This window comes from Ovis aries, chromosome 7 (genome assembly GCF_016772045.2).
Source record: "Ovis aries strain OAR_USU_Benz2616 breed Rambouillet chromosome 7, ARS-UI_Ramb_v3.0, whole genome shotgun sequence".
In the NCBI taxonomy this organism is placed as follows: domain Eukaryota; kingdom Metazoa; phylum Chordata; class Mammalia; order Artiodactyla; family Bovidae; genus Ovis; species Ovis aries.
This window is the reverse complement of record NC_056060.1, coordinates 47137428-47157533: the sequence shown is the minus strand read 5'-3', so window position 1 is coordinate 47157533 and position 20106 is coordinate 47137428. Positions and strand designations below refer to the sequence as shown.

At 42.5% G+C, this 20106-nt stretch overlaps 1 protein-coding gene across 2 annotated transcripts in view; it reads right to left on the bottom strand.

The window, feature by feature from the left end:
• The window catches only part of RORA (RAR related orphan receptor A), an 807747-nt gene that overhangs the window by 727933 nt on the left and 59708 nt on the right, over window positions 1-20106 (bottom strand). Inside the window, exon 1 of one of the 2 annotated variants that reach the window (XM_027971773.3) lies at window positions 1-20106. This exon is cut by the window's left edge and continues 343475 nt beyond it; it is cut by the window's right edge and continues 59708 nt beyond it. The exons of the other annotated variant lie outside the window; for it this stretch is intronic. The gene's annotated coding sequence lies outside the window, so the exon portion shown is untranslated. 2 annotated transcript variants of the gene reach the window in all.

The window sequence follows — 20106 nt, the reverse complement described above, 5'->3', positions numbered from 1 at the left end:
GAGATTCAACACAAACATTAGCCAGGGGCTTCCAAGGAGCCACAACAAAAGGGAAACAACTGTTAGTGAAAAGTTGCCTATTTCTTAGTATCAGAAACAATCAAACATACTAATACCCCAGAGGAGAGAGCTTCAGGGCAGCTTTCAAAGCATCAACTTGGGAAGGCTGAGTCATTGGCTAAGAACTCCCATTTCTTCTCTATAATACTCATGTGACTTTCTCTATTTTATACCCTCTTGATTTTCTTAATTATTTGAGTTAAGAACAGATACTGGACCAGAAGTCAAGAGTTCTTTGTGTGATGCCTAGATCTGCCATAACTAGCCAGGGAGCCTTAGGAAAACAGCCTCACCTTTGCAGGAAACCAAGAGACAAGAATCAAGATAATCCTCCTAATGCCAATATTACATGGCTGTTAAGTTGACCATCACAGGTTTTGAAGAGTTTTGAAGCATCACACATGGTAAAACTTTTTGTGTGAAGAAACAGGACTAAACCTTCCTTCTAAATTAACTCTAAAGTTTACATTTTTGGAGAGATCATATGGCAGTCTACAATTTCTATAGCAGTGAGTCACACCTGATGGTGGGCACTCTACCATATTTCTTAGAAGTAAGAGAAATGATGCTTTTGAATTGTGGTGTTGGAGAAGACTCCTGAGAGTCCCTTGGACTGCAAGAAGATCCAACCAGTCCATTCTGAAGGAGATCAGCCCTGGGATTTCTTTGGAAGGAATGATGCTAACGCTGAAACTCCAGTACTTTGGCCACCTCATGCGAAGAGTTGACTCATTGGAAAAGACTCTGATGCTGGGAGGGATTGGGGGCAGGAGGAGAAGGGGACGATAGAGGATGAGATGGCTGGATGGCATCACTGACTCGATGGACCTGAGTCTGAGTGAACTCTGGGAGTTGGTGATGGACAGGGAGGCCTGGAGTGCTGCAATTCATGGGGTCGCAATGAGTCGGACATGACTGAGTGACTGAACTGAACTGAAGAGAAATACACTATTAGAAAATCACTTACGAAGTATTTACCAGTCTCATGATTGATCCTACTTGGGCTTTTAAAGCTTATCTGTATCAACTGCCCATCTTCTAAATGGGATGTACAATTAAAAATAATTCTTTTGGAGAGTGGAAGAAGATGGCAGAAGAGTAAGATGGGGAGATTGCCTGCCTCCCCACAAATACATCAAAAACTCATCAAAATATGGAACAACTCCTACAAAGAAACTTCTAAATGATAGCAGAAGACCCCAGGCTTCCAAAAAGAAATCAAGCCTATACTGTAAAGCAATTATCCTTCAATTAAAAATAAATAAATTTTTAAAATTAAAAAAATAATCCTTTTGGAGCTACTTGCACAGAGATGAACATACACAGAGAGCATGTACATAAAAACAGATCATCTCAAATTTGGTCCATATTTAATGACCTTCTTTAGCCCTCCCCATGCTAACATTATTATGTATAACAACCTTAATTTAAACCTACAGTCAAAAGAAAACAGCCCTAATGAAACACACTTTCAAATTAGAGTTAAAATCTGTCTCCTAGACCAAAATATACAAAAGGTTCTTGCTTATATTTTTAAACTTCATGTGACTTATTTAAAGATTCAAGGTTTTCACTGAAATGACGCAGAGATGACTAAACTTTCATTTAGGGTAAACAGTAACTCAGGAAGAATTTTACTGATGCATTTGGATTAGTTTCAATACTCTTCAGCAAAACACATGGAAACAGGATTGGCCAGGGCAAACTACACTTTCTTTTGTTCTATTTAAGGCCAATGGTCTGAAGGAAAAAAAAAAAAATGTGCTTGTTAAAAAAAAAAAAAACAACTGTCGTTTTTCTACTTTTAAGTAGGAATTTGTAATCATTACATTGCTTCAGGTACCCTTTGGTGGTTTTCGTTTCAATTAAACTAAACAACTATGCTTATCTGCAGAGGTTTTTAGTTCTTGGAAGGCAATGACAGCCTCAAGGAGACACAATATAGAGGCATTAGAACTTGACAGATTACGTGACCCAGGATGATAATTTATTTGCACACAAGCTGTAACTTCCTACCCGCTGTCCACAGCAGACATCACCAGCCAATCGTGGATAGCATTCATTTACTCCACACCCAAATGTGGACTCAGATTTCTTTCCAACCCAGCACTGTAGGCAGTTAATTGACAACACATGAGGTGAAACTGTCAGCATTCTGTGATGTCGACAAGCAAACACCAAACTCCAAGTTGGTTAAGATGCAGAGTGGTTAAGCCTGAGTCAGGACGACACTCTGAACTCTACACTCCTGATTCGGTGCTTTTTCACTAGACACCAAAGACAGTGTTGTAGACCCAGTAAGTCGTCGTCAAATGGGATAAATGAATATATAAACATTTCCCTTGTGTTCATTAATGCCTCCTGCTTTCTTTGGGGAAGACTGATACGGAACAGTGCTCCTAATCATTATCAAGTCATAATATTTGGGTACCAAAAGAAGCTTAGTAGGTAAATGAAAAGTAGCAAACCACTCCTGGATTAAAACATACAGAGCATCCCATTACTACACATCTCATGACTGTCAATCCAAGTACACCACCAGTTAAATCCCACAGGATAAGTACTGCGTGTGTGTGTATGTGTGTTAAGTTGCTTCATTCATGTCTGACTCTTTGCAACCCTATGGACTGTAGCCAGCCAGGCTCCTCCTCTGTCCATGGGATTCTCCAAGGCAAGAATAATGGAGTAGGTTGCCATGTCCTCCTCCAGGGGATCTTCCCTACCCAGGGATCAAATCAGCATCTCCTGGATTGCCAGCGGATTCTTTACTGCTGAGCCATTAGGAAAGCCCCAAGTATTGCATACCTGTTCTGATTTTGCCACTAGAGATCTGTGACACCTTGAATTGAATATTCCCTTTCCTAGGCAAAATTGTTTTCATTTTTAAATGGAACGTTTTAAAGATCTGACGTCTAACACCCTTTTTGATGATGAAACAAACATTTCCTTTAAATACAACACCTATTTATTCATAGCTTAGTGTAAGCAGAGTGCTATGATCAGTGCAAGGAAAAATATCAACCAACAAAACAGGATACTGCCCTCCAATCTGTATGTCTGCTATTAGCAGACGGTTGGGCTTCCCTGGTGGCTCAGACAATAAAGAATCTGTCTGCGATGTAGGAGACCTGGGTTTCATCCCTGGATGGGGAAGTTTTTCTGGAGAAGGAAACAGCAACCCACTCCAGTATTCTTGCCTGGAGAATCCCATGGCCAGAGGAACCTGGCAGTCTACAGTCCAGGGGTTGCAAAGAGTCGGACACGAATGAGCAACTAACACTTTCACTTGTCTTGCAACTTGCCGTATTCATGTTGTAAAGAAGGCCCAGTTTGCTTTAGAGGTGGTGAAAATAGCTGTTCATCTTTCTCCATCAAGCTGTCAGCCATAGTAGCTTGGGGAAAATCCTAGTGTTATTTCAAACACTTTCTGCAACTCAGTAGCTTCTCTCCTCTATACCTAAACTAAACACAACTGCACATACTTGCTGTCCCCTCCCTCAAATGCCCCAGTAGGAAATGAAACCAGGAAAGGCTGTGGTAGAGAAGTCAGTGTTATAAACACATTTTAAGTTAACCTTTTGGGGAGCCTGGGATTGACAGGTACACACTGCTATATTTAAAACAGATAATCAACAAAGACCTACGAGTAGCACAGAGAACTCTGCTTAATACTCTGCAATAACCTAAACGGAAAAGAATTTGAAACAGGATACATGTATATGTATAACTGAATCATTTTGCTGCACACCTGAAACTAATACGACATTGTTAATTAACTATACTTCAATATAAAGTTTTTAAAAACATCTTTTAAATGGGCATTTTTCTAAAGTCTGTGACCCTAACTCCCCTTCCCTCGAGGATTCCCCAGTTCCTACCACGGAGAAACAGATAAGCTCCTGCCCAACTATGAATGACAAGAAGCTACCAGAAGCAAGTGGCAGTCCTTGAGAAAGATGACAAAGATGTGAACCCACTGTGAAAAAAAGAATCACTATAGGTCTAACATATTTTCTTCTAAATTGATCATACTTTTGAACAGAAATCTACTATCTTTTCAGTTAAAAATTTGAAAAAAAAATTCCATTGTGTTTCATTCATTCAACAAATATGTATTCAAATCTACTATGTGCTCACTACTATTGGAGAAGCTGGGCCATTCAGCAGTGAACAAACCAGACAGACTTCACTGCTCTTACAGAGTTTACATTTATATAAAAGATAAACCAGGAAAGCAGTTCCTGTGTCTATCCATCTGTCCTCCTACACACTCATAGGTATTTCTTAGGGAACTACATGCCTTTCTAGCTTAAGCTAGGAGAAGAAAAAGATTCTAACATTCAAGCACTAACAAATGAACAATCAATTCAGAACAATCAACTACAGGATAATGGGCGACGGTCATGGGAGGTAACAGGGCTTCCCAAGTGGCTCAGTGGTAAAGAATCTGCCTGCCAATGCAGGAGATGTGGGTTCAATCCCTGGGTCAGAAAGATCCCCTGGAAAAGGAAACGGTTACCCACTCCAGTATTCTTGCCCAGGAAATCCTATGGAGAGAGGAGCCTGGTGGGCTACCGTCCATGGGGTTTCAAAAGAATCGGACGTGACTTAAGCCAGTAAACAACAAGGCGGGTATGGACAAAGCACTTGAGAGAGAGGAGTCGTCAATGTTCTTGACAGTTTAGGGGAAGACAAACCACAGCTGGACTGGCCTTTCGAGGAGAAACAGAAGCAAACCAAGTCAACTATGGGAGGAAAGGCTTCCTAACAGAGCTCCATCAGAAAGATCATCATGAGCGGGCAGAGAAGGCTGAAGATCCATAAGAAGTCCTGCAGCCTGAAGAAGGCATGTCAGGTGGGAAAGGATTCTGAAAGGGCAAGCTGGAGCCCCAAGGGGCTGGGTCTCAACACCAAATCCAGGAGTTTGTCCTTGAACCAGGGTAAATCAGATGACAAACCCATTTCTGGTTAATATCCTGTTCCAATAAGCTTACCCTGTATACTCCTTAAGTGGGTTGGGATGGTTCGTCTCTCAAGATTTTGATCCTTCTCCAACCTCTAGACAAATGAGGGAAATTCTGCTGATTCTTACCAGGAAAGGACATGTGGGTGTGACCAGCCCAGGCTGGATGGGGCCCAACACACCCAGAGAGATAGTATTTTCTTCCTTTCAACTATTTCATCCAGCGAGCAGCTGCTAACCCACTAGTTGTGCCAAAGAGACTTCATGGGTCTGATGGCTAATGGGCTTTATTACCTTGTTGAGTACCTCAAACTCCAGTTACTAATCACAGGGCATAGATGTGAATATTTGGCTATATAATTTTTGTTAATTGATTTGCATGAGGGGATTTGGGCATGACATGCTCTAAATTTTCTTCTGGCTCTAAAACTCCATGACTCTTCTCTATGGCTATATGCATCAGTAATGACCTTGTGCATTCTGGATCATGAGTTTCATGCATGGGCTCCCTCTTCAATTGCTCAGAACCCTTCGGAGCAGTGTTATGCAAGGACACACAATGACATGGAGGCCCGGGCTGGAGAGCCATTCTCAGCCATTATACTCAGGGCATCTTCCTGACCCAGGGATGGAATCTGAGTCTCTTGTGTCTCCTGCATTGGTAGGCAGATTCTTTACTACTGTGTCACCTGGTAATTGCTTCCCCTGGAGGAAGAAATGGTAACCCACTCCAGTATTATTGCCTGAAAGATTCCATGGACAGAGGAGCCTGGCAGACTATAGTCCATGGGGTCGCAAAGAGTTGGACATGACTGAGTACACATTCATGTGTACCTAGGGCCACACAGGAAGGAGCCACAGATAAACTGACTTGATGCTTACACCAAACTTCCTTGAGGCCATCTGCCAGGTACCAATATATCACTAAAATAATATATACCAGGCAGGCTGCTCTGACTCTCAGGCCCATAAGCTTTTTACGCCCTGGTTTTCAAAGTGAAAAATACCATTACTAGGAAACCAAGCTACAGTGCTCCATTACCAACCAAACTGCTGGGGAAGAGGTCAGTGGAAAATCTCTGGAATGGAAAGAAATATTTCTCCGTGACTCTAGATGGCCTGTCATTCCGGACGTGTCATCCACTATTTGTAGCTAAGAACAGGACACCTTCTCAAGTTCTCATTCAATTAAGGTTTCCTACCAAAATTAAAGGGACTAAAGGCTATACCTTAATAAAGCTCCTCTTGCAGCCCTATATTCTGATACGGATTCTCAAATGAGAAAGAATACAGTGATGTGGGAGCTAAAATTCCCACTTTATCTATGCCTCCACGTGGGTGTGTCTCCTGCAGGGAAATGTCATTGGTTACGTCATCCATTATGTCTGCCATGTATTCCAGCAGGAGATACACACTGGGTCCAACAGTGAAGAGTGAACTGAGAGACATGAAGAATGATGGTTCTGCTTCCTCCATTACGGAGGGGATGTCAACTGGGGCAAGGTCTTTGGGCTAATCAATGATACAGACATTATCATGTTCTTGGTTCACAATATTGGAACCAACACTTCTTTAGGCATGTAAACTGTAAACACAGCCAAATTCAATTTAAGGCACCAAAAGTGCTTCCATTGTAATAAAAGAAAGAAGGGAGAAAAGTTAAAGAGCAAAGCTAGAACAGTTGCTTGGTTTTTCCTCTTTAAACGGATTCTGGCTGTTTGGAGAGTTACAACCCCAGGCTCTTGGGCAATAGACATCATTCAAATGGGAAAGATAAAGCAAAATACACTTGTGTGTGATGCTTGACAAACACCGTAGTCAGCTGTGACAGACTACAGGGAAAAAAAACTCATTGTTTCCTCCAATAACATTAATTGTCCAACCACAGCAGAAACTTGACACAGGCTGATGATACGTCTAGATACAGCAAATGTGGTCAATCACTTGGCGCAGTTCCAGAGATTCTGACACCTCAAAAGAGTGACTTTCTCCTCCTCACACTCAAGGTAAAGGGTGACCCTAGCATTTTCAAGGCAGGAATGGGCCAAGTGTGTCTTCCAGGCTTTCTTTTCTGGAAAATGGGATCAATTAGAGAGAGACAGATGCCACTGATGCCTCAGAATCCAATAGGCAGGGTGTTAATCCAGCTGCAACCATTTACCCGCCACATAACTTTTCTGGAAGAAATTCCCTAAAACTTCTGCAGACGAAAAATCTTATGAGCTGCTCAAAGTCAAGGGCTGTTCCTACTCTTTATTGGATGACAAGCCAGTTGCCTGTCACTTTTTTTTTTTTTAAGAGTATAAAGCAAAGCAAAGAGGATTTAAAAAAGAAAGAGGGGGTAGTCACAACAGAGGTATTAACAAATTTAAATAGCTGTTTTTGTTACCATGTTTAGGATAATTCTAGAGTTTTTTGTTGTTGCTATTTTGTAATTTTTGCAAAGGGTTCAATATTACGTAGAAGAGAAGTCTGCCAGAGACAGTAGGTTCCTTGAGTTTTTTCTTATAAGCAAAAGGAAGAAACAAAGGGAAGTCTCCCTTCTCCCCTCAGAGGCCTGAACCCCCTACAGCACATGAGTCATAAATTAGCTCATGGAAGAGGCTGCTCCATGGAGTCTTGTCTATTATGTTCCCCAGAGACGGGGAGAGATGGCGCCAGAGAACAGGCCAGCAGGAATCTGTGGGAGTGAAAAGCAAACAGGAAGCCTGAGATCTTAGGAGGTACAGGCAGTTTGGGAAGGAGGAAAATTTTGGGAACGATGGCATTCTATGCACCATCCTCTAGGTTAGGGCCATGAAATACAGCCAAGGCTTGGAATTATAGAGGCCCTTGGAGCTGGAGACTCCTCCAGACCTCTCCACTTTACAGATTATGAGAAAGCTGAGTGGAGAGAGCTTAATAAGCTTGTTCTAGATCACCACGTCTATGACTGAGTAGTCACCCCTAACAAGGTTTTGCTTTCGAAAATGATCTTCCAGAATGTAAACCACGACCTGCACAGATTTGGTTCAACACCCTCTATCTTCTGGAATGAATGGGAAGAAGGGTGTTCTTACTGAAGAACCTGGGGACTGTCAGAGCCCCAAGTCCCTTCTCAATCACCCCAGCAACAGTACGATTAACACATTTTCAAAGCAATGCTTAACTCAATCATTGCTGTACAGTAGAAATGAACACAACATTATAATATGGTAAATAAACTATATGGCAATAAGATCAATTAATAAAATTTTCAAGGCAGAATATAATTGATTCTTCTCCCACCTTCAGGAAACCCACCCCCCCTCCCCCCCAAAAAAAAACCCCCCCACACACAAAAACCCCATGTTGGTACATGGAGTAAATCTTAAAACACAAGACTTATGTCAGCTCCTGGCACATGGAAGGTACTCAGTATGTTTATGGGATTAACAAATGACCAAACCCAAGTACTTTGGCCAAATGGGAACAGATGATATCACTGGAAACATTCGGTCTTACCACCTCTTGGGGGAGAAAATAGCTCTTTAGTCTGATATAAGCAATGCCATGAATGCAAAAAGAGACTTCAAACAAGAGACAGGTCATTCTGGTCATAGTAACCAACACTGTCTGATACTGGAGAGCTCAGTTAGCTCCTGGTATTTCATCTATCAAGGAAAAAGCACACCTTTTAATCTAAGAGTTATTGAGTAGAGCAAATAAAATAGTGAATATGAAACCAAAGTGTAAAGTTAAATACTGGGCAGAATCAAGTATTTGTGCTATACAAATACCATATATTTGGTTCTCAGAGCACCTTGCAGGCAGCTTGATTATAACACTTATCCAATTGTTCTCAAATAGCCAAGATTTAAGAGACACACCCACCCTCAGGAGCCAGGCACTATGAAAAGTAACTGGCATACACAGCTGAAATAAAATCCTTGTGATTCATCTTACATAGATCTGTCCCACTAGTCTTTATAGTGACTAGCCCGAGACTAGCGACTGCCACAAAGTAGGCTATCACTATAGGACTACTGAATAAATGGATGGGTAAATGCACGCATGCAAGGATGAATGGATAAAAATGAAAGCAGCACCAGCTAACCAGCACATGCTGCAGACCCATGTCAGTAAAATCCCATAATCCACTGAGTTGCAGAGAGCCACAACATCAGGCCTCAGAGGTATGTGTATGTTCCCTGGTTGAAGCCAAATCCCAACCTCTGGAGAGCATGAGAGCCACTGACTATCCATGAGAGAATGCGCCAAGGCCCAACTCCAGCTGCAAGCGGATGCATACGAGAACTTCCCCAATTCCCTTTCAAGAGAGGGTGCAGGACCACAATCCCCAACAGAGTGCTGATCACATGGCAGACTAGGAGGCCAAGCCCTCCTCCAGAGGGAGGATGAGCAATTCTATCTTGACAGACGTGATCTCCAGAGTGCCTGCAGTGACAGTGCAGAGTTTTCCGCTCCTCCAGACAGCAGGGGAATATGTGCTCATCTGACGTGGCTTAAAGGAAAGTCTGACAGTCTCCTCCCTGGCAGGGGTCATCTCTCCTGGAAATCAGCCAGGATGTTTTTCTAAGTCCTGCATTCTCAACTATGGAGAATCGGAGGGGGATGGGCAAGCTGGAGCATTCATTGGATATTAACCTTCCATTTCCCCTCCAGGGTAGATGATATTGCTCACAGGCACATTATTTTAACCTACTCTATGTCTACATAGGTAGGAAGCTCATTACTTTCTGGGCAGCAATCTTTGCCTTTTTTGAATCAACATTCTTTGGGCCCTTGCTATGTATTAATACCAACCACCTTTCTGCTGCTGCTGCCGCTGCTAAGTCACTTCAGTCGTGTCCCACTCTGTGTGATCCCATAGATGGCAGCCCACCAGGCTCCCCCATCCCTGGGATTCCCCAGGCAAGAACACTGGAGTGGGTTGCAATTTCCTTGTCTTATGCATGAAAGTGAAAAGTGAAAGGGAAGTCGCTCAGTCATGTCCGACTCCTAGCGACCCCATGGACTGCAGCCTAACAGGCTCCTCCGTTCATAGGATTTGCCAGGCAAGAGTACTGGAGTGGGGTGCCATCGCCTTCTCCGAACCACCTTTCTAGTGCTTTGCAAATATTACCGATTCACTTCTCAACTAATCCTTTGAGGTTGGTGCCATTATTCCCCTTCCCCCCACTACCCAGTTTACAGATGTAGTAACTGAGGCTCCAAGAAGCTAAGAAACAGCTCACCATCTGGATAGTTGCAAGAACTGTCATGTCAGGTAAAACAATATTTGATAAAAGACTTGAGAATAAAAGAGCTCCATTCCTTTTCAGGAGTGAGTCATTCGGAAGCAAAAAGTCTCTTGTATTTAAAGGATGGGACCAGTGATGGAGCAGTGAGGACCACAAGAAAAAAGTACACCGTTAATATTGCACTCACATTTTTATTAGCACCTGTAGCCAAGGACAGAGGCTACAAAGGGAAGCACATGACCCAAATGCCATAGGCTTTTCCCTTGGATTCAGCCTCAGTCATTTGAGGACTAGACTTCAGTAAACAGAGTAACTCACATATAAATATACAGACAGGATATATATATATATATATAAATCGATATAGACAAAGCAGGGCCTCTGAGTCAATATATTAAGAACAGCCTCCTATCCTTTGTTAATTAAAAAATAACCAGCTCTGGCAAATTCCCCTACATGAAATGCAAGGGGGTAACTCATCCCATATTAAGAGTTTCAGTTACCAGTCTTTTTGAAGGAAAAGTCCCAGCCTTTGAGACTCTTCTCATAAAGAAACGGGTTTGCCTTTCCTATGTATCCATCTACTCTGGCAAACCGTGATTAAAACATTAAGCCATCATCTAACCTAGACAACAAAATTTAATCCTGAAAATCTACTCCCCATTTTTTTCTTACCATGTTATCACCTACAGCTCTCTCTTTCTTCCATCAGAAGTCCTTGTCAAAAACTGATGGTTTTTGCATACTAATTTCACCACAAATACCTGATCTGAATTCTAAGTAATTAGCAAATCGGGTAACCTGAGAGATGCTGATCTTTTTTTGTAACCACAAAAAAAGCTTTTCACTGAGGATATTTTAGTTCAAGAACATTTCCAATCAGGAAACCTCACATTGTGTTTCAAAATACCCCTCAGTGTTGCATTCATATATTCCCGCAACATACTGACTGAGGGTAATAATGTACCTTCACATCAATCACACTGCATTTTGAATGGACCGTGGCAACAACGTATTATGTATATTTCACTAGTTTGGGCAGTTGTCCACAAAGAATACTAGCTATCACCAAATTCATTTTTTGAGGTTCAGTTCTCTACTGTAAATGAAAAACATTTGTGCATTCAAGCGGGAATACTTGTTTACTGAGATTTTCATTTGTGAGGCTCTGGGGACACGTATACCCTGACAACAACAAACACCATTTCTATCCAGTTCTGAAAACTCAAACCAGGATGTAGCAGACCCTGAGAAAATGATTCATTCCCTTCTCTGCGATCGCCAGTGAGGTGACCTCAGTTTCCTTGTCTGTAAAGTGGGAACACTAGTATGCACATACCTCAAAAGCTGTTGTGATGGATTTTTTAAATGGGAGAGTTTTATACAAACTTAAAGCAACACACCACGTAAGCTTTCATGGTACTGACAGGGAACACGAAGACAAGGATTGACAAGACCAAGTTAAAACAAACAAAAAACAGCAAAGCTGCATAAACCTGCCTCTAATTACCGAGACTAGTAAAAGCTGCTCCCTGTTTACAGCTATTAGTTTGCTAGGTCTTTAGCCTAAGGTAACATATGTAAAGTAACTGAGGTGAGAAAGATGCTTTTCTTTTTTCATAATTTACAAGTTCATGTTATGTTAAAATTTATTTTCACAGCACTGTTGTTTTAATGTTGAAACATTTCACACTATGGTGTCTTACTATTGAACTTTAATATCAGTAAATAAGTTTATTCTTATTAGTACTTTCAATAAAGGTAAAAAAAAAAAAAACAAAATCCTTCGTAAAACCGCATTCTACAAATGGTAAGAAGAGAGACAGTGGTGAGGAGGCAGTCAGGCTCCAGGCCTGGTCCTGAGGTGGTCTTCAGTACCTGCTTGATGAATAAATAGAGGAGGAAGTACACTGCAGAGGTGATAAGAAACAGTGGCAAGAGAAGCATTTCAGATCTGCATGCTATTTTAGAGCCATCATGATTGATCATAGCCAAGACAGACAAATCTCTGAGTGGGAACTCTTAGGGGGTTAGGAAGACAACTGTCTTCATAAGTGAAGCTGTAAAAGTCACAAATACAGAGTTAGTACAAAGAGAAAATGTTTTTCACTGAGTCCCAACCGATAATCCGTTCAATGAAGGGAGTTTCCATTAGAAATCTGGGGAAGATGTTCCAGGGGATGTACAGCTCTAACATGCCCACTTTGAACTGTGGGAGCACAGATCTGCTTCAAGCCAAGTTCGCTTGAAAAGCCAATCATATCCTTGTCCAACACCAGGGCAGGAATTCTGCTACTTTGAGGAGAGGCCAGGGCACAAGTGTGGAGGGGGGAAGGGGGTGGGACATTTGACTCAGAAGCCAGGTCTGCCATACTAGGAAAAGCTGGGTTGCTCCGATTGAAGCTAAAGGAAGGGAGATGCAGGAACCTGAGCGTCTACTTAGATCCCATGTGAAACCCACCCTCCCAGGTCCGAGTGGGTCTCAGGAGCCAAGAATCCTCAAGAGCAGGGGTTGTCTTTCTGAGTTTCTCCAACAGATTTGCAGTGATGTGGGGCCCCAAAGCAGGTAGCAATTACCTCAAGCCAGGCTTTCACAATGATACATTTTAGGATAATTTGGCATTTTGTTTTTTAAAAGGGGGTTTTGGTTTGTTTTCTGGGGCAGGGGCAGTTTGGTCATGCTGCCTGGCATGTGGAATCTTAAGTTCCCAAACTAGGGATCAAACCCACATCCCCTGCCCTGGAAGCACAGAGTCTTAACCACTAGACTGCCAAGGATGTCCCGAGAATTTGTTATTTCGGATTTGATAGACCTAGGTTCAAACACTGGTTTTGCCATTTTCCAGCTGGATAAACCTGGGCCAGTGCAAAACCTTTCTGAGCTCAGTTTTGTCTCCTTTGAAGTAAGGTACCGTTTATCTCACTGGCTGTGGCAACCTTATGAGACGACATATGCGCCTCTGCCTAGTCTGTGCTCCACTGATGCCATTTTTCATTCCTTCCCATCTTTCCTTCATGTTTTACTGTTTTGACTCTTGTGTTTAGTCACACATAAGGTCAAAAATAGAATCTTGAAAAGAAGTTCTTATGAATTCCTTGAATTTTTAAACATCTTAGATTGTGGCTAGAATAGAAAATTTTAAGATGTTAATTACCTGCAATTTCTTCTCACAATCAACATGAACTTGAATCTATTATTCTGAAGACCCGTTGGTCTTCCTACCTACAGAGGCCACTTTAGAACAAAAACCTCGCCTGGTCTAAATTAAAAAGTTGTCTTGATACATTGTGGCAACAGTTAATGAATTATGAAACTATTACAGATGCTATAAGCAGCCACTGAAAATTATGGTTTTGAACTACTTTTAATCATATGGGAAATGGATAAGCTCTAATATTTAACATAAAAGTTTGAACATAGATACAAAATAGAAATTTATACATATACTAATATGTCATTTCTAGGATATTTTATTGCCTTCTATTGCAAAATATGGAAATATTTTGCCTATAAGAAATTAAGAATGGTTTTCAAAATATTCTATAGTGTAATAATGAGTTTCTATAACTATAATGAACTTGTTCTGAAATGGACATGTATTTTTCCCCTGTCATATGTGCACATGCCGATATTCTACGGTGTAACAACGAGTTCTATAGCTTGAATGAACTTGCTGTGAAAGGGACATGTACTTTTCCCCATGTCAGCGTGCCCCGGGTCATCAGAAGACCCAGAGAAAGATGCGTTCAGTGACCACCTTGTGGACTCTCTGGTTCTAGGTCACATTACAATGGTGATAATTTCTAACGGCCAACTTTGGTGTTTATACCAAATGAAGTGAGAAAAATGGTAACGCCAAAAAGAAAAGAAACACATTCACCTGTATTTTTATAGAAACCAGTCTTGACACCACCTGGGTGTCAGGCTACACCCAGAAGAGCAGTTACAGATGTAGGAGCGTTCATGACGGAGATCCTTCCGGCAGCGGCATTTCTGCTGCTCAAGTCATAAGGGCACTTCCACACCAGGCTCACAAGCAAGGGTCTTGGTAAGGGACTCCACCAAATCTGAGCAATGTAAGGGCAAGGCGAGAGCAATCCAGGAAATCTGGTGTCACCTTCTCATCTCGAACCAATGCATAGCCGGCCGACCATCATACCCAACATCCTTCAGAGAGCATTTCATAGGCAAAGGATTGCCGTAAGCTCTTTACGTATTGTTCCCTTACAAAAAGAGGCTGTTCTCTCCCTTATTCACATGGAGAAGCTAAGGCTTGGCTGAAATCACATGACTTGCCCAAGGTAACAAAGACTAATTTGATCTAAATTAGTCAATTACTGAGGCCGGGCTCAATAAACTTCTGGATAATTTAATCACGTGTCTGCCCAAAATAAACAAGGAAAACCCCCGACAAGCTTTCACAATTGAAGACTTCATCTCTTACTGCAGTGTGTCTATCCTTGGAACAGCCAGTGTTTAGCCAGGTGGTTCAGTGACTTCTCAGATCAAAAACATGTGAGGAGTCCATTCTTAACTAATATATTCATCTGTGCTTTTTTTTCTAACTTTGAGGAAAAGGTTTCTTCAGCACTTTTAAAGGTGTTTCCCATATTTGTCGTCTTTTGGCAGTCTTCAAACCCCAAAATTGCTAGGCTACTAATTTTCCTATGTGGTAAAGCTGCTCTCTTTCAGACTAATTAGGGAGAAGGGGGGGAGAGAGAACCATTAGAATAAAAGGAAAAATGTTTGCTTTTTCCTAAACAATTAGGTATCATTCTTTTTTATCAAGAACAACAACAGAAGCCTAGATAACACAGCCTTGCTTTGAAAGCTCCTGCTTTAATGAAAAGGCAAGAAGGATTTGTAATGACGACATTACTTGGCTCTCTCTCAAATACCTACAAGCCCCTTGCTCCTGTGAACTTGCGCTGGACAGCTCTCTCCTCCTAAGCAGAGCTGGAACCACTTTTGCTCCACCTCTGACACAGCAATCCCAAATTCTGAATCCATCAGGCCTAAATGAATACTTATTCCTCTGCCCCAGATCTGCAGATTCTAAAGAAGATCCCCATTTTAAGAGCTCAAAAGATCTGAAAGCTGCACATTTTGATTTTTGAATTATTAAAAGAGAAAAATTAGACTGTTGCAAATAACAGGAGCGCTCCCCAAAGAAGTCCTGCTCAATTCAAAATGCCCATGTGTACTAATGAATACAGTGCTGTTTTAAAACAGAGAATCTTTCCCAAGCCAGACTAGGTGTCCTGCCCCCAGTCACCCTGTACCCGATACTACCTACCCCACTCCCGAAGCTCCTACTTTGAGGTAGGCATCCTTTTTCCCTTCCCAGGCTCTACTCTCAAACCCCAAAGCATCAACTGTTTTCATTGTGAACACAGCATTTGTGTCTTGTAGGAAGAATGCAGTTTCATTCTTCTCACCTTCCTGCTGCTCCAACGTGGAGAGGAGCATCCCCAGGTTAACATCACCCCAAGGACCGAGTGACAGAAATCAGCTTTTCACCAACTTTAGAAAAAGACCATCAACTGAAAAACTGATGGTACACACAACTCCAGCCTTCATCCTTCAGAGTTATTTCTTGCTGGAATGACAGCCCCACCTTCAACTGTTCTAAAGTAGCTACATCTACCCAGGTCCACTCTTTATTCCCAAAGCATTTGCGGCATCTTATAGCTGTTCCACCTCTTCAGAGTCTAGTCCTTTATCTCTTTCTTATGATCCAAGGTCTTTATCCCAGACCAAGGCCAATGCTGATATTTTCAGACTCCTTTTGCCAAAGAATCTTTACCCCAAAGAAATCCCATTCCAAACTCCAGTATGTCAGACAGACCAAAGGCAGGCCGCCTGGTTAGAGCTAAGTAAGGGCTGGGGCCCTACCAACCTTTTTAAAGAACAGTTTCCTTTAAGAAGTTACTGAGGAAGCTGATGAAGAGAGACAAGGTGGATACTGACAGTATTCAGGACCTGATGAACTGGCCAGTTTCTACTAGAACACACATCACCAGGCACTGGTAGACAAGAGGTGAAATAAGACAACCTGGAATGCCAGAATAATGTTCCCCTGTTCACCTTCTGAATCTGACTAGAGAAAAGGGCTGGGGCCAGAGGCAGAAATAAGAACTGACACAGATTGGGAGCAGGAGCAGCAGAAAGGAAGAGGAATGGGGAGGGAATCAGAGGTAAACTTTACACAGCATTTAGACTTTTCAAAGAAACTGCACATCCCTGATAACTATTGTATCACCTTATAAGAGTTGTTTGACTGAACTTCACAGCACCACTATATGAGATTAAACAAAAGAGAGAGAGATGGATTTAAAAACCTAGTTCTACAGCTAAGGAACACGTGGCCTTAAGTCATCTTGCCTGGTTACAGAGCTAATTAGGGGTGGAACCAGAGCTAGCACCCAGACTTCAGGACTCTGCAAAGCACTCATCACAACACAGAGGGCTCCATGGAAAGCAGACAGATTCTTGATGCATTTATCCACAGCTACTCTGCCGACTAAAAGCTAACACAGTTGTCTTTTTTTTTTTTTTAAGACTTTTTCCTTACTACGTCTTCTTGGTCATATGTATTCCTCCCCAACCACCTTCCCTAACATCCTTACTGAAACAACAACTATCTGAGCTGAGCTATGCTCACTCCTTCAGCTCATCTCTCCTTAGAGAATGAAAAAGTCCTCGTTGCCAGAAGATGTCTCAAATTGGTTATACTGATTTAAAAAAAAATCACTACATTGGCTACATCTCCAACTCTTCTGCTCAAAATCCAGTCCTTGTTGCAATGACATCTAATCACGCAATGGAATCAGCTGAAATGAAGGCTTCCGTAAAAATCACTGCTCATTTGGGACTCAGCAGTTAAGTCTCTTAAATGTCAACCTGGTCGGAATTAAAGTTTTTTATTCTTCATAACAAGTCTCAAAACTATCAAGTGCTCTCAACTTCCAGCCGAACCCAGATACTCGTATATTCCAGAGGATATAAATGTTCTTTATCTGCTGGGTTTGAACAATTTTGAATTACTCTAAGAAGCAGTGTCCACATCATTAAAGATACCCTGGTTAAGACTAAAATATCCCATGCCTTATACAGATATTTATAAGCCTTTGGAATTCTTTGGAGATATAGGTACCTCGACTAGGATTTTTGGCTTTTGATGCAGTTTTTCTACAATCGAGACCACTAGCCCTACAATTTGGCTGTGCAACCACTAGGTGGTGATGGTGTGCCACAACCCAGAGTGAGCAGTGCTGGGATCAGGGGACTCTCCCCAGGTTTCCGCTACCAAAAAAGCAACCTGCAAAACAAAGTCCCCACTTAATTCCTTGCCACAGTTTAACTGTAACTTTCAGCAAAGCATTTCAAATCTTAACCTGGCATTCAAGGCCCTCCAAGGTGGCACTAATTCCATAATCCATACTCAACCCCAGTATTGTTCTACACATACATATTACATATTATTACAGCCGCATGCGATTCCTTGTTTCCTGCACATTCACACAGACACAAAAATACTCCTAATATGTCCTGCTTCTAGACATTTGCTCTTGCTCTTCTGATATGCTTGGAAATTCCCCAAAGGCCACCCCCTTTCAGGCACCTCTAAAATACTTGGAAATCTTTGCTCAGACCAGATTCTTTCAACTGAAGCTCAGAGCTGTTAGTATTTATCAATACATTAGATGTTTCCCATAGACAATTTGTAAAATATAGACTCAACAAGAATTTTAACAAATCACCCCCCAGCTTCAACACTCTGAGGTATCCACTTGACGACATTAAGGTGTGTTATATATTCATTCTCGATCTTTTTAGGATAACTGTGTGTTAATAAGAGCTGGATCACATAACCTGCTTTATCCACTTAGCTGTATCTCTTGAACGGCTTTCCACGTCATTAAATAACTCATGAGGCATTTTATGATTCCCCCCAGGAGTCAATGCAGTGTGGTGGAAAATATATTGGGCTCAAAACCAAAACCAAGTTTCACTCCTGGTTCTGGCATGGACTCGCTGGGATTGGGCAAATGAATGAACCTCTGTGAGCCTCAGTGTAACACCCACCTCAGCCTCTCTGACTGCCTAAACGAGAGAATTTATGTGATGATATCTATGATGGAACCTGCCTCAGAGCTAGCCTCTGTAACTAGCCATTTCTCTCCTATCCACCTCAGTCACTGGTTTCTTTCTCCTCCTGAGCCCCATTCTTCTCTGTGCCTCCCTATGGCTCTATCCTGCTGGTTCTTCCCTGAGGGAAAGGTGTGAAAATGCTGCATTCTTCCTCGCAGGGCCTAAGAAGGCCCTTAAAGAAGGAGCTGGCCTGCCTCCAGGAACTAGGTCCTGCAGCTGTCAGCACAGTGCTGACCCACCAGTGTTCATGGCTTTCTAACTTAACCACAGCCATTCTGGCCTTTTCCCTCCTGCATCCTGTTCACAACTTCAAACATAGTCTGGGCTTCCTTCAGCCTCTTGTTTGCCTCCGATATTAAGAACATTATGTGTGGCAGGGGTCACCACAGTGTTGGGAAGTGACTGTCCTCCAATTAAAATAAATAAATTGAAATATATATATTAAAAAAAGAATTCAGTCTGGAGCTTGGGTCTTGGGGGTCCTGACAATGCCTCTCTTCTTGGCATCCTCCCCCAGAGGATCCTCCAACCAGAGCTGCTCTCCTGCTCGGCAGTTTTGCTGCCTCTTCTCCAGGCTCCTGAGTCTTTGATCCCAGAGGATAAACTTACTAAGTGAGAGGACAGCGTCTTCCCTCCGCCCCTCCTCCATCTGGGAGATGAACAACACGCTACAGCTGTGAACTATACCGCAGAGGCTTGCTCCAGTCTCACAAGGCTTTCTTCACTTCAGTGTTTCTTAAATGTTATATTCCCCTGCCCCCATTTTCATGAAAAAGCACTTTGAGGGAGCTCTTTTTCTGAATCATCTGAGAGATCTGCACTGGATGCTACAGCCCCTTCCTGTTTTCCTCTCAACACCACCGCCAGAAACTGCCTTCCTTTAAAACCACCTTAGAAAAGATAGATGCTCACATTCACGGTACAACATACTTGGGAAGAAAAATTCCTCTCATTTCACCGCAGCGCTGAGTCTGCTGTGGACCTTCCTGCCGACTCTACTAAGCAAGTGAATAGAAAAGAGGGCCCAGAAGGCAGGCAGACTGTACCAGAGGCCCCCTGCTGCGGACGCGGTATGCATCATGAGGGCGGCACGCATGGGCTCTGGAGCCTGATTTCGGCATGATTCCCCAGCGTACCACTCCCCTGGCTGAGTGACCCAGGGAGAGCTGCTTTGTCTTTCTGGTCCCCAGTTTCCTCATCTGTCAAATGCACACAGTAGTGAGACTTCCTACATTATTATTTCCTACATTATTTTTCGTATGGCTGCTGGAACAAACAACCACAAACTTAGTGGCTTAAATAACATAATAAATGCATCACTTACAGTTCTGGAGCTCAGAAGTCCTCAAAGCAAGGCGTTGACAGGTTGTGTTCCTTCTGGAAGCACTGGGGACAGTTCATTTTCTTCCCTTTTCCAGCTTCTAAGAGGCCACCTGCAGTGTGTGCTTCACGGCAGCTCCTGCCATCTTCAAAGCCAACATTGTAGCATCTTCAAATTTTTGCCTCCCTCCCTCTCATGTGTTTGGGCATGCTCTGTCTCCTCACCCCGCCCCTCTAACTCCAACATCAGTCTCCTTCTCTGGCTCTGACCTCTTGCCTCCTTCTTACAAGATTCACGTGACTACGCTGGGCCCACCCATATCATCCAGGAGAATTCCCCCCTTCAAGGTCCTTAACTTACTACAGCTGTGAAGTAATGTCCTCGC